This window comes from Symsagittifera roscoffensis, chromosome 3, assembly GCF_963678635.1.
Source record: "Symsagittifera roscoffensis chromosome 3, txSymRosc1.1, whole genome shotgun sequence".
NCBI lineage: Eukaryota > Metazoa > Xenacoelomorpha > Acoela > Convolutidae > Symsagittifera > Symsagittifera roscoffensis.
In genome coordinates, this window is record NC_087064.1 from 51765946 (window position 1) to 51782314 (window position 16369).

Consider the following 16369-nt stretch of genomic DNA (forward strand, 5'->3'; position numbering starts at 1 on the left):
ACAGAAATTTTGCTGTTTTTTAACTCATTATTTTTAAGTCGGAGCTTCGACTTCGATGAAAGAAAACGCTTCCCCTGAAAATCATTCTTTTGATTAACAAAGCTTCCCTGATGTATTAAACTGAGTTTGAGAAAGACACTGAAAAAAGAATTCCTAGATTACGTTAATCTTGTCTTGTTGACATAACCTGCGTTCAGAGCCTCAGGCAATTATGTTTTCCGCCTATCCACTGTTCCATTTTTTGTTTAATTTCCTCGTCCTTAAATTTAAAGAATGGATAAATACGAGCGAAAAATTGCAAATTTTCACTTGTTTCAAAGCAAATTAGGCAGAATAATCTAGTGCGACTGAATTGTGAAGACTGACTGCTTTTTGAAATAAAATTAGTTCCTCTCATTTGAAACTGGGTTCTTTCAGTTATTTTGCGCGCAAGCTCTGCCCTTGTTCGTTTATTCTTCAAATAAACATTTTTTACTTTGTCCTTTTTCATCATAATTTTGTTTATTATTGTTTCAAAAGAAACAGATTTGTTTTTTTTTGTTCTCTTGTCCTAATTTGAAGCCAATTTGACTGGAGTCAAGAAAATTGTGTTTTGAATAAGGAAATGGATATAAAGCCATCGTGGTATTATTGTCTCGTATGCAATTTTCCGCGTGATTTGATCTCAAGAGACGAATGACAATAAACATAATGATAACCATAAATTATGATACATGTATTGCCTTCGGGGATCCCTGCAGGGAATCGATGCGGGCGGAAGGCTTGATTCAATTCATATAATTGCCTCCGATACTCAAAAAATCAATACTACCTTTCATAATTGAGCACAAACCAGCCCCCTCCCATTGTTGCTCCCTCCCCCACCACCGTAGCATTGATAGTAACCCTGCCCTTTTATCAAATCCTAAGCTGATCAACTAACCCTCGAAATCTACCCTTTTGAAGCATACTCCTCCTTTTGTTCAAATTTCAACCCCGCGACTTTTGAGAGATTGAGAGGATTCTCTGCCGTTAGATTTGGTGTTATCTTTTCAGCAGAAGAGCTCAGATATACACCTTAAGAAAAGAGCAACCATCTCTTTTATCTAACTATCTTTTTATCACATCTCTATAAGTATCTTTTCTTCCTTTTAAAACCGCAGGCATTTTTCTTCTCGCTCGTTTTCTGTTGCACTTAACGTGAAAGTAGTATCCAATCCCCCCACCATTCTGCTGTTTCAATTTAACCGTCAGTAGACTTTATTTTGGAGTCAACAAGAATACAGTAGATGCAGTAGTCTATTCGGCTTCAAAAGAATGTAAGTATGGCTCGGTATTAATTTTATAATTGTCCCATTGAATTTTATTCGGGGTTGTAAAAAGTAAATGGGTTTGGAATTATGCAAATTAATTTGACCTTTTTTGCGCTCTCTGTTCGTAAGTTGAAAGCATAATCTTTGAATTCGATTTAGAAATAGTTTTATTTTTAACTCAGTTTTGTTTTTAATCAATGCAAAAGAGACAAGCAGAACTTCAAATTTTAAAGCAGATTTAGAAAATAGTTCTATCAATACTTGCAAGTTTTTTCTAATGTTTTGATCAAACAATTTTTTGCAGAGGTCTGAATTTTCTTAGGAGGCAAATATTTTTGTTCGACGCGAATTCCGGATGCGCTCAGTGCTTTTATGAGATCAAAATTGATTGATTTTCACTTTGCTTCCTCTATACAACTGAAACTGAAGTACAACATCAAGGGTTGCTAAGATTTTTCCTTTTCAGAGTAGAAAGAGAGAAATTTATTGAAAACAGTATGTAGATTTATTCAGCTTTCCATTTCTGTTGGCAACAAGATCATACTTGAATGTAGTGCTCGTTCTTTTTCTTTCTTTCATTTACCATTTAACAAACTATTTTACAAACTATTAAGCTCAAACTTTTATACCTCAGAAAAATTATTATGCAAGAAAAGTGAGTAAGCACAAAACATGTTGGTGCAAAAGGTAGTATTTTGAGTACGAAAAATTTCCGAAAAAGGAGGTATCCGTTCCCTTCCGAAGGCCTAATCTGGTAATGTGAAGTAAGCCAAAAGCTGAACTTTCCAAATTGAAAAGGAGGCGCTCGAAAAACATGAAACGACTTTTTGATTAAAACTTTTACAAAATTTCTGACTTGTTTTGCAAAACAGTTTATAGCCATTTCGATTTTCTCGAGCTGTGTTGTTAAGATCCATAAAAAATCATGTTTGGCAGTTTTTTTGGGGAAAAAGCCGTTTTGCGATGGTTTTCTCCAAAAAGTCGTAGTTTTTAACCGAGCGCTTGCGCCCTTGAAATCATTCAGGGGGCATTCGAAAATTTTTGGCTTCGCCAGCCAGAAATGGCTGACGGAAACTAGTACCAAGGGAATAGTTCCAAATAATCATAGAATCGAGGAGAGAGGGGGAGGTGACAAATTTCTCCTAGACAGCCCGCTGCTGAGTATACACAAACGACTAGACCAAGGGCCATTATAGCTAATTAGTTCGAGAGGGGAAGAGAGTGCAAGAAGTCATAAGTATTTTCACTCCAAGGCTTTCATCTCTAGGATATTATGGCGGCATTTTCAGTTGGAATAAATAATTGATCATTTTTCACATTTCAGAAGTTTCCCTCAAGGCTTTTATGCTATCTAAACTCACCAACTTCCAGTTATTTGCGCCAACATTTGCCAACTCGCCCGCAATTTTACTTATAGGAGGACGAATTTTAGCCCAATTTTATAATCATTCAAAGTGCGACAAATAATGATAAGCAGAAGGCGATGGCGATGGGTGATGATGAAAAGAAACTTAAATATTTATCTACCATATTCCTTAGGCACCGTTTCCAGAAAATTATAGGAAGAGAGTCAACCTAACCGTAAGTATGAGTTTTACTAGAAAACTAGAGCTTGTTTTGCACTGCATTACCTCTGTCTTTGAAAAAATAAACGTGAAACATTTTTTAAGCATCGCCTGTAAAATTAGCCTGGCTTGTTGTAATTGCTTTCTGATTAATAAGTTGTTTTTACTTCCGATATCAGCATCAATTAAAAGAAAACTGCTATAATACTACACCAGTTTATGGCCTCATATTTGGGGAAAGTATGTCTATTTTTCATTATTATATTCCCATTTTCGTCGGGTGTCCAAACAAAAAAGAAGCAATTGAACCCTTCTGCTGGGTTGTTGAATACCATTTTAAAAATATGCATTCACTTGAAAACTTTTGAGCAACTAGCAATGCGTGAATTATTAGCCACCGGGGTGACATTAGTACTTCAATTAGCAATCACCGTTCCCCCGAAATCAATGCTCCCTTCCCCCAAATGTCATTTCTCAGTCTCGAGAAGACCCCCACCAAACTGTGGCCGCCTCAGAATCAGTCCCTGAAGGGTAATTGTTGCACGGGCTTCTTAATGACTTAAAACCAGATTGGAAAAATCAACCGCGCCACCAGCAATGCCGATTATGATAGAATTATGCTGTGCTGTCTGTCTGCGTTCTAGCCGAATCGTTCGGGAGTCGAACAAATCCTAATTACGCACTGGTTTTTATAATAATGGTGTGTGAATCGTATAGGGTAAAATCTCTAAAACAATTTAAAAAACGGCTACTTTGACGGTTCGTTGATTTTTGTCTCATTTTTTTTGTAGTATAAATCAATTTTTTGTAGCGATTTGAAAAAAGCTTGCTTTCAAAATTATAATTCGGCTTGTAGACAGCACGGCTTGCGGGCATGGCAGATTTTTTGAACTTTTATTTCCAAATATTTTCAGCAGCTTTATCTGTGCCGAATTATTAACTGCCACATTTTTTTTCCTTTTTGAGTTCAACAATTACAAATTAAAATTGTGACCGACCCGTCGAAAATTAAATTGAGAACACATACTTTGGCTCACATGCTAAAAAAGAAATAAATTAATGCGGAACTTTGGATATGTACCCCATGAGTTTTTCCTAAAGTTTGGAGTAAAGTCATCTCTTTTTGGATCAGCCGGAACAATGCCCCCTAAGTGACCTACCGTAGAATCCCCCTAGCCAAGTATTTATTTTGAAAATTGATTTCGAATAAATTATTAATTTCAAAGCGCAAAATAGACTGCTTGAGAAAATGTTTCAAGAGGAATACCTATTTTATACTGTTAATTAACCAAATTATTTTTCATATGATTTTTTTCTCATTTTTTGAAGTATAAATCCTTTTTTGTAGCGATTTGAAAAAGCTTGCTTTCGAACTCTTAATTCCGCTTGAAGACAGCACGGCTTGCGGGCATGGCAGATTTTCGATTTTTTACTTCCATATGTCTTCAGCAGCTTTATCTGTGCCCGAATTATTAACTGCCACAGTTTCTTTTTTAGTTTTGAGGTCAACAATTACAAATTAAAAATGTTACCCGTCAAAATTTAAATTGAGAACACATACTTTGATTCAAATGCTAAAATAGCAATAAATTAATCCGGAACTTTGGATATGTACCCGATGAGTTTTTTCCTAAAGCTTGGAGTAAAGTCATCTGTTTTTGGATCAGCATGTACAATCTACCCTAAGTGACCTACCGCAGAATCCCGCCTAGCCACAAATTTATTTTGAAAAAAAAAATTGAATAAATTATTCATTCCAAAGCACATAAAAGACTGCTTGAAAAAAATTTTCAAAAGGAATAGCTATTTTATACTGTTAATTAACCAAATTTTTTCATAGTTATTTTTTCTCATTTTTTGAAGTATAAATCATTTGTTTTGTAGCGATTTGAAAAAGCTTGCTTTCAAAATCTTATTTCGGCTTGTAGACAGCACTGCTTGCGGGCATGGCAGATTTTTTGAACTGTTACTTCCAGATATTTTCAGCAGCTTTATCTGTGCCGAATTATTAACTGCCACAGTTTTTTTCCTTTTTGAGGTCAACAATTAAAAATTAAAATTGTGACCGGTCAAAGTTTAAATTGAGAACACATACTTTGGTTCGCATGCTAAAAAATCAATGAATTAATGCGGAAGTTTGGATATGTACCCGATGAGTTTTTCCTAAAGTTTGAAGTTAAGTCATCTGTTTTTGGACCAGCCCGTACAATCTACCCTAAGTGACCTACCGTAGAATCCCGCCTAGTCACGTATTTATTTTGAAATTTTTTTTGTATAAATTATTCATTTCAAAGCAAAGTAGACTGCTTGAGAAAACTTTTCAAACGAAATAGCTATTTTATACTGTTAATTAACCAAGTTTTTTTCATAGTTATTTTTGAACTACTTTTTTGATTAGATCAATTTAGCTGGTGCTTAAATGTGAATTATGAAAAACAGGTATTTTATCCCCTATAAATCAGTTAGGAGGTTGTATGGATGATTCCTCTTTTTTTATATAAGAGTACATTTTTATGTAAAATTTAAGAAAAAAATTTTTCTTCAAAGAGTCTCAGAATTGTTCTTTCGAAGTTTATCGCCACCTTTTTTTTTATTATATTTGGCCAATAAATACTTTGAATCTTGTTGTTCCGACCATTGAAAATGGGGAGAAACTTTGTATCCGGGTCGGTTTCAGTTTTCTCTTTTTGTTTTCCGCGCAAAATCAGGTATCATAAATAGTTATCGAACTGGGTTGAGTGATACATAAAATCAAAGCCCTTACAGTCGAGATACGGACCACATCAAAAATTTTACAAAATTTTTTCCCCGTATCGAAAAAAAAACCTGTTTGAAGATTTTATTTTTCGTCTCATTTTGAGCGAATAAAGTTAGCGAGCAGTCTTATCTTATTTGCTTAAAAGCTTACAAAATCTTAATTAAAAACAAAAAAACCTAATTTTTTTTGAGCATTGTTAATTTACTTTGCGTATCTTACCGCCTTTTTGGATTCAAAATTTTCAAAAATTCAAAAAACTGCAAAACTTGAAAAAAAAATTGAAAAAAAACTTTTTCTTCTACGGTCGGAACATTCTGCACTACTTGCACAGTAACTGGCTATCCTTGTTTTTCTGTCGGCGTAACGTTTAAATAAAACAGTCATTATTTTTTTTGAAATCCTGCAAACAGTATTTTATCAAGTATGCACTTGTGACTGTGCTTTGTTTCAAATACCTCATAGCCATTTTCGTTCTAAGAACACACAACGCATAAGCTTAGTAAGTAATACCAGTTAGTTAAGATATGTTTAGCACGCTAATCTGAGAATGTTATCAAATTGAACAAAAAAAAACTGCCTTTTCATAATCGACTTAATCAAAATCGAGCTTTTTATGGTTTAAAGTTCGTTTCGTTTCTCAACGTTTTTTTACGTTGCGCGCACAAAAAAAACTCTTCTTGAATTACAGACTATAACAGGGGTGGATATAAGATTTTCTTAAGGGGGGAGGGTGGATTTTCAAAAAATTTTCGAAAATTTTGACGACCTTTTTTTGATTGACCAAATTGATTTTTCAAGCTTACCCAAAGACCCTGTTTTGGCCAAATTTTCTGAGCCGCAGGCAAAATTAAAAAAAAAACAGGCCAAAAAGCGCTTTTAGGCAGTTTTGGAAAATTTCGTCCAAAAAATCGCGTTTTTTTGGCTCGCGCTCCCCCTGGAAATTAATATCTATTGACGCCGAAGGCGCCTTTAGAAAAAATTTAGGGTCCGTCACCAAAAATGGATATTTCAAAATAGAACAAAGGGGGGCTCTTTGAGTCGGCAGGGGGTCGAATCACTGAGGGGAAAGGGCGTCCTACCCCCCCCCCCCCTAAATCCGCCCCTAGACTAAAACATTTTTGCTCAAAGTTGTTTTTTTTTGGCAGCCATAACAGCCCGGAGCAGGAAAATTTTCCAGAAAAAGGGGGCAACAATTGTTAAGTAGATACTCGAATAATAAATACAACACTATTGTTCAGTATTTTACTGCTTTTTCTTACAGGGCTGGCAATTCTTTAGTAGATACCAAAGGGAGGGCGATTGTTAAGTAGATCCGAAATTTCACTTGAACCTTTCCTTTCACCTAAAGTTCAAAACACTGTTAATGATGATTAAATTTTCCCAGCCGCTCTGTAGATTCTTGACTCATTGTCATTTAAGAAGAGCAAAACAGCAAAACTAGTAATTTGATTTTTAAAAAGACCATCTTAAAAGCAATTTGAGTTCAAAAATGTGCTAGTTCTAAAGCAGGAATTTTATTTATAATTTTGCATAAGTTTTTCCTCTTTGGACGATTTTGAGCTGTACCAACAAATTCATCAGAAAGAAAAAATAGCTGATGTTTTTACGAACCACTGTCAGTTTCAACTTCTGTTTTTAGCCTCAATAAACCTCTACTAAATTAAAGATCAGTCCATTTTCATTTTTTCGGCCATGAAATATTCAGTTGGATTTGTATGAGTTGTTTACAATTTTCCACGTAAGAGCGTGTGTTGTTTTTTGCTACAATGCTATCAGCGAGTGGTCAATTTTTTTGCCTTGGCGCGATTCAATTTGGTAATTAATAATGCATCCTATCAACATCTGCGTTTTCCCCAATCTGAACAAATAGGTGGTTCACTCATCGAATTTAATTCATCAAATAATTCTCTTGATTCTACCACCCAAGTGTTTGCCCTACATATTGGTATTTTCCGCACTAAATTTCCCAACATACTTAGCCAGGGTGGTTCTCATTTTTTAAGATCTGATATAAGTTTAATCAACTCTAAACTGATGTATCGATGGTAATCAGAGCTTTTAAAGCCATGTAATAAAATATTCATTTTATTTAATTTCTGGATTCCAAGTTTAACTAAATTCACTGCAGGTTAGTTCAGAAATAGTGGATCTACTTAGCAATCTACCCCACTTTCATGAAAGGGGGGGATTCTTTAGTAGATACAAAAGGGGGAGATTCTTTAGTAGATACAATAGGGGGAGATTTTTTAATCGATACAATAGGGGGGAGGAGGGGAGATTGTTAAGTAGATCCGAAATAGTTTCTAAGATTAGAACAGCAACTGATTACAATACTTTTTGTTCTGTTTTTTTTTAGTAGAGTTCAGTATATTCATTTTCGGAGTGTTTTTATTATAATAGAGAAGTAACATTTTTTTTTAAAATGTATATAATATTATGAAGTCTAAAAAATGTTTATGCCCTGATCTAAAAACAAAAAATATATATATATTTCACTTGCACTCACTTCTAAAAAACTATCGGGTTTCGAACTTTGCTAATTTGGGGATGAAATTTTGACAGTTTCTCAAAATTCGCAAGATTCTCAGTTTTCTATAAGAACGTAGCATAGGCAGCAAATAGTCCGGCTTAGAAATCAATGCAAGAATTGCACAACGCTATTTAGTCCAAGAATTGTGTAACTAGGTGTGTAAAACTTCGAACTTGTCACAGTGTTTTGAGGAAACTATATACCAAAGTTAAAAAAATTGGGTTGAAGGGTGTGGAAAACGTTCCGAATTTTGCCCTGATACAAAAGAAGAGTCTTGTTTATAATCATTCAGACCACTTCCAGATATCATTCAGACCACGGAATAGATATTTTTCATTAATACTTTGTAGACCCGAACGCAGATAGATTATTTCAGCTCAAACTTAGGAAAGAAGAATTTATAGGTGCAGTCAGTTTATTTTTATACAATAAGATTTGTAAGCTAGCCTCTGTGTCATTGTTCCGACTTTTGTTACGAAAGTAACGGAATGTTTGTGCTCGGTGTGTTTTTTTTTCAGACTATTTTCGACTTTTTAACTTGCCTTTTTTTGTTCAAAAAGTTTTGTTGTTTTGAGCTTATATTTGAAAAGATATTTCAACGGTGATTATTTTCCGAAAAGTTATGGGGGTTTAAAGATTTCAATTTTAGCCAATTGGGACAATTATTGCGCAATTAACGCGTAAGTGGAGATTAGGTCCGCCTTAGAAATCGTTCCAAATTGATTGAAGGAAGCTTATTTGCCATAATTGATCTGTTAGTAAGACCAAATTCTGTCACTTTAAACTTTATATAGCGTGTGGGGGATGAAGGGCCTGGGAAATTAGACGATAAGCAAATTAGACGGATGCTACAAAAACGAAATTAGACGGATGCTACAAAAACGAAATTAGACGGAAAAGATTTTTCACAGATCTGGCATTTTAGACGAAAAAGCTATGAAAAAAAGTTTCACAAATACAAAAAGATCATAAAATGTCACTACCTATTAAAACAATTAGTTTAAATGAACAAAAAATCCGAATATTACAAGAGAGTTTTTATTTGAATAAATTATGCATGATTGACTTGTAAAATTTTTGGCTGCCGAAATTTAACAGTTGTCTACAATTAATTATGTTTTTCTCGCGCAATTTGTCTGCAAACAATTTTTATCTCTCTCCCTTTCGTCTATTTTCTTGAAATTGCAGTTTTGCAAAATCATCTATATTCCTTTTAAGTACCTCCAACTAATTTGCTTATCGTCTAATTTCTCAACCCCCGGGGATGGTTTTCACAAAAAACATAAAAATTGGAACATTCAGGGTTTTGCCCTGATACTCGCAGTCTTGTTTTACTTGAATAAAATATGCATTTCCAAATTTTGCCCAGCATATTCGAGGACAGTTGTTGAACCTACAATTTAAACTCGCTAAATTGTATAGTTATTCAAAAAATTCCAAATTGAACGAAATTTTAAGCATCTGGGCGACGCCTTGATTGTTCCCACTCTCCTATATAGTATATGGAGTATAATTCGACTTAGAAAATGGATTTAAGTTTCAGAACAAATATTGAGTCTTTTTAAATCCTCCTCCGACAATATTTCAAGAAGAAATGATGTTTTAGCCTGCAATAACGTAATTTTCTATAGAGGCAAGCACACCTTTCTTTAATGTGGAATAAATTTTGAGCCTGATGGAACCTGATCTAAACTACATTTTATGATTGGATAAATTAGATATTTTACCAATGTAAAGTATTTAATATTAACCAATCATGATCCATCTAACTAACAATCCACTTATTTGTAAGTGCTGAAATTACTTGTAATTTCAGCACCAGAGAGATTTGAATTTAACTTAGAAATTAGTTGAACTCTCCCGAGTACTTCAGCAGCCGCAATAAACCAGTATACCCTAGATCTATTGAGCCTAGCAGAGACTAGTTAAACAACCTGAGACTAGACAGTATAAGAGTAAGATTAGGATCGGTATTAGAGTAAGAAGTTGCACGAACCTATCCGGCCGAAAATAAGATAGCGTGACGAGCAGACGGTGTACCCTATCCGAAATTACTCTATGAGTTATACCCATCGGTCCTAACTCATCTGGTGCGACCATAAGTCTCGAACAAGACCTTAATAGCTTAGAATTAACCAATAATAGATTAGAATTTAGACAAAACATTTACAAAATGTTATACGACAATAATTTAATCGAAATGTCTCTACGACTCAATAGATCAGAGCCAATATTCCGAACGATAACAGAACTACCCGGAATTGGAAGAAGACCTCGAACCAGAGACGACATACGACAAAGCAGAAACTTACCATATAGTTATATGATAGTTCGGCAAAAGCCAGAACAAACTTTTGTATTTAGAATACTAATAGCAATGAATTTAGATTTTCATTTGCAAACATAAAATTTTGAAGTCAATCTTCAAAATCATTTCAGGCGCTAAACAAAATTTTTAATATACAATAACGATTGATAAAAAGATCTCAGATCGTTTTCCTAAATTCTGCAGTAATATACAAAACATGTTTGAAAAATATTTATTGAAAAATCAAAATAAAAATTAGTAGCATGACAACAAACGGTTAGTAATTATAAATCATCCTGTTGTTCCAGCTTCATCGCCTAAACATAACAGCATTCATAAGCTCACTAATATCATAAAAATACTAAATCTATTCTTTACACAAATTTAAAACATTTTAAACTTAAATTCACTTAATTTTAAAATCAGATCATCAAGGCTTATCCTTGGATCTTAAATCATTTTCTATTTAATTAAATTTAAAACTTGATCATCAAGGCCTATCCTTGGATTAAAAAGAACAACTTTGTTCTCCCCCACCCACTTAACTAGTGTCTAACGACCTCAAACGTCGATTCACTATCCAACCCTTTCTAAAAACCCAGGACTAATAGAAATTTTTGAACAAAACTAATCATTCAAATTAGGATAAACAGTGAAGAACTTCGGTTATTCATCCTTCACTTGATCCCCCCTCTTACCAGACCCAGGATAAATCTTAAACTTAGTAAGTTTAAAATAGTATCTAACGAACTACTCGCGTTCTAATTATACCTGAACCTTGTGGATCGATTTACTATTCTCCAACCCTGAACACAATCACTACCCTTAAGTAAGATTAAGTAAGTTAACACCTTAGCTTATACTATCCACGAGAAAGTATAAAATCATTCTTCGGAATCGATATACTTTTCTCCCCAACCCTGAACAAATAGACCCAGGTTAGGCTAACAAAAAAATCGTAAGGACTAACAGTTTAAGCAAATAGAAATCATTTAACAACCTTTTGCATCCGTCATCCTAAACCTTATGTCATTTAAAAACCTAGGAAATAAACAAACAATCGTTTTACACAATTGTGAAATAGATAATAAAAAATACGACCTTGTAATCCCACCTCATACACAAACAGTTGGATACATTAGAACAAAACGACAAACATTAAAGAGAAAAATAATAACTAAACAAAGACAAATAACACGAAAAAGATTTTCAAAAAATCGAAACGCATTTTCAGAATCAGAAACCAACAGTTTAGACGAACTTTATAAACTAAAAGAATCAATAGATAAAAATTGCCCAATTCACGATCAATTATATTTCTCTGACTCAGAAACAACTTCAAATTCATCAAAAAGAGGAAAAAGAAGAATAAAAAAGCAGTATAAACACAAACCAGTACATTTATACAATTGATTCAAACCAATTAGACACATTGATAATTACATATTAACAGTCATCGAACGAAAAAATGAGCTCAACGCACACCCCAGGTGAAGAAAGTCCAGATGATGATGATATTTTCCCCTTTATCGTAGATGCAACCACTGATAGAGGACAGCATATATTCTGCAAAAATTTACTCTTAAATTTGTTTGAACCCGGAATCAGTCCATGTAAAACAGAGTTCGCAGATGTAAAAATCAAAAGACAAATTATCGATCACTATCTAAAAGATATATGTAACCTAACACAACAATACGGAATCTACTCCATAGATTTCAGCTCACCAAACCAGAATCACACTAAATATATAATTCAAACAGACGACCTTGATTTAGAATTCTCAAAAGTATTCTCAGAATATATAAAAAGCATCCAATATCATAACTCACAAAGAGCAAACTCCATATTCACCAATGAAGTTTTTGCGATAATATATAGTTATATCTCGATATTAGAAAACGAAATCCAGATACCAAATGTCTCACCGACAGAAACATCTAAACATATAAGAGTACGACATGAAATCACACTACTCTCTAGTTTTCTAAATATAATTAAAGAAAATTTCACGAAAGATGAAGTTTCACAACATACAAAACACGACTTACAAAAAATCTTGGCATGGTTCATAATAGATTATTTCACACATAATATTGATTTAATTTCACAAGCAAGAAAAAATTTTAGACCCCAAAACTCAAACGATGATACTGCCATCACAGAACAATCAGACTATGTTTGGGACCCCGAATGGTCTCATCCCGCATCCATAAACTTCCCACAATCAATCTCAAGTCAAGCAATAAGTACGATATCTTATGTAAGAGATTATGTACGAGTAATACCATTAACCATTGATGCAACACCATTAAACTATAATACATTTTTACCCGATATGCAAAATAATAGTTTAAACTCTACAGTCATACACAATGAAAACCTCAATGGAACTAGGAATCTTACTCAACAAGATATCCAGACACCATCACACTTCATAAATGAAGAAATCGTACACACAACAACTACACAACAAAGTATTTCACCAATACGTCCAAACTTAACAACACCAAGAAATACAAATCCTTCACAAACACAGGTAACATTACAATCAACCGTTAAACCTTCGGTTGCCCCAAAATATTCACACATGGATTACCAAACATACAGACCCATGACAATACCGCCAAAAACACGCAAAACGTTCACTAGAAACAACTTTGCAGACCATAATTATAATTACACACATCCATCAAAAACAAATTATCAACCACGAAAAATTTTTAGTAATTATACAAGATCTCGAAACTGGGATAACCCAATGGCACCACCTAATTCAGTAAATTTCCAAACAAATTTACATCCTCCACAGGATCGTAGTGAAAACTATCCATTTTTTCAAAAAAATAAAAATAAAAAACAAACATCTTATCAAATGGATTACTTATCCTCAGATGATGATTTCTTACAACCAGATATATTTACACCCTATAATCAAGAATATCGTGGACAAGGAATACAGAAACCACATACATATAATAGAATTTTTTCTCCACAACCAATAGATACACAAAACCAACAACCAATTCAACAACAAAACCCAATTAATACACAATCTTTTCAACCAATTCAGCAACAAAACCCAATGATTGCAAACTCGTACCAACCAGCACAAATGCAAAATGAAATGCCACTCCCATATTATCTTCAACAACACGAAATAACAAGAAATCAACTTTCAAATTTTTCTCAAATGCCAAATGCAGCAGAATCATTACAAATGACGATGAATCTATACCTTATGGGTGGATCATCAATAACATCAAATAAACCTTTAATGGTATTCACAGGAACAGACCCTGAATATTCTGTGGAAGACTATTTAAATGCAGTCACAGCAAATTTGATTTTAAATATAGGACCTGAACCAATTAATACGCCACTACATCAAAACTGGATACATCGACGCACAGCGTTAATACAAACAACTCTAGATGGCGCAGCCCAAAAATGGTTTTCAGTATTGCCTATAGAAATAAAATCAAATTGGAAAAGGTTTACACAAGAATTTTCAAAAATGTTTGACTCCGAAAGAAACAAACAACAACAAAGAGTTTTATGTAATGAAATTCGCAGATTACCAAACGAAACCATCAAGCAATTAGCAGTACGAATCGAAACACTAGTTCGAAAAGCATATTCATTAAATACACATGACTATAAAAACACAAAGATGACAGAAATCTTAATGATGACCTTAACACCACAATTAAGGAAAATAGCAATAAAAAAGAGAGCATCCCATCCTTCGTCAATTCGAGAACCCGATTTAGATTTTCGAAAACTAGTAGACAAACTAGAACAAGCAGAAATCACAATGAAACTCGAAGAAACGGAAAATCTGAAATTACAATACGTTAACAGAATTGAAACAGCTTCCACAAATATAAACAATATACAGGAATCAGATACAGACCTCGTTGAAAAAATCACTGAAATACTCAATATTTACGAAAAACACCCAAACTTTAAAGGCAAACCATCTTTCAAAAAATGGTGTAATTATTGCCGACGATACGGACATAGTATTTCTGAATGTAGACAAAAACAGCAAGACAATCAAAATAAACCTCAAAAATATAAAGAACCAAATAAATCATTCTACCAATACATGAAAAAAGATCAAAATCTACCGAACAAAACAGTCTACAGCAACAACAGTTCAGGAAAACCACTCCCGAACAATACAAATTATACAAGAAATCAATCACCATATAACTCAAGTTATAGAGGAAGATCACCAGAACGAAGAAACACGCAAAATTCATCACAAAATCACTACAATAGACCAAATAGTCGAAATAACTATTCCAGATCAAATTCAAATACACAACGATTTGTTTCTAGATCTAATTCCCAATCAAGAAATAATTACTACCCAAACAATCAATCACGAAATTCATCATACAATAGGAATAGAAACTACTCTAATAATCGGAATAGAAGTTATTCAAACAACCGAAACCAGAATTACCCGAACAATCAATCAAGGAATAATTCATATAATAGATCGAACTATAACAGACCAAACAATAATTACCAAAACAGATCGCGAAATAATTCACAAAATCGACATTCAAGTTATAATAATCGTTATAGAAATTATTCCCAATCACCACACCGGAATAATAATAACTATAATAATTCTAATAATCGCCACAGAAGTAGTACACCTAAACATCAAAGACATATTAATCAAGTACAATCTAATCCAGAAACAACATCAGACCCTCCAGGTATTGATGACACAGTAACTGATACGTTACAACTCAATCAAATAAACTGTGGATCATCAGATTCAGAAAGCGATGCAGAAAACACTCTCTCCATCAATATGATAAAAGTCGAAAATGACTATGAACCTGTTATATATGAACAACCTTTTTCATCACACATATATGAGAATCAATCAGAACTCCTTCACAATTATTATATTGAACCCGTCCATTCCACACCGACGACACAAAAAACTAATGAAATTAACACTACAAATCAACCCAATGAGAACGAAAAAACAAAATGCTTGAATACAAATCACATCTATCAAAACATACAAAAAGAACAACCCAAAGAAAAAATTTGGACAATACCATTTCTTTTAGAAAGTCCAAGAAGCAAAGAATTTCAACCACCAGATCTTGAAATTGATTTTTTAATTGATTCAGGAGCAGAATCAAATATAATAAACATTCCCACATGGAATGAAATAAAAACCTTACACCCAAAGCTTACACCTCTTGAAACCTCCAGCAAACTAGCAACAGCACAAGGATCAACATTAATAAACTACGGAAAAATTCAATTATTTCTTCTCCCCACAAGAACAATGGAGCAAAACAAAATTTTAACCAAACCATTTAAACAAATATTCCATATCACTGATATTAAACACAATATCATTGGAATACCATTTATCTCTAAATATATACCAACAATCAACATCTTGAATAGTAAAATATTAATCAAAGTTAAATATACAAAATCAAAAGACACATCCCTAACATTTTTTCAAAGATTAAATAAACAACCACCATTCTTTTCAAAATTCTATCCAATATATAACCAACAAAGAAAACACTTGAAACCACTATCAGGAAACATATACAATTTTTCAATAAAGCAAGTTCACCAATATGATAAAAAACAAAACAAACAAAAATTTTATATGTCAGATTTTGAATTCAAACCTATTCATAAATTTTTCAAAATCACAATCTCATCAATAAAATATTTGAAAAACTCAAATTCAGATATTATTTCCTTACATGTATACAACAATACACCTTACCAAGTAACATTACCTTTAGGACTTTTAGGCTATTGCGAAACCAACGCTACAATATCACCAATACACGAAAAAGCATATCGTGTAAATAATATACTCCAATTACTAGATATTTGCCAATCCACAATTCT

General features: G+C 33.4%; 1 protein-coding gene across 1 annotated transcript in view; it reads left to right on the forward strand.

The window, feature by feature from the left end:
- The first annotated feature begins 1099 nt into the window (after positions 1 to 1099).
- LOC134842378 (plexin-2-like) overlaps positions 1100 to 16369 on the forward strand; it is a 45158-nt gene continuing 29888 nt past the window's right edge. The window contains exon 1 of the mRNA XM_063858685.1: positions 1100 to 1298. The gene's annotated coding sequence lies outside the window, so the exon portion shown is untranslated. The remainder of the gene's footprint in view (positions 1299 to 16369) is intronic.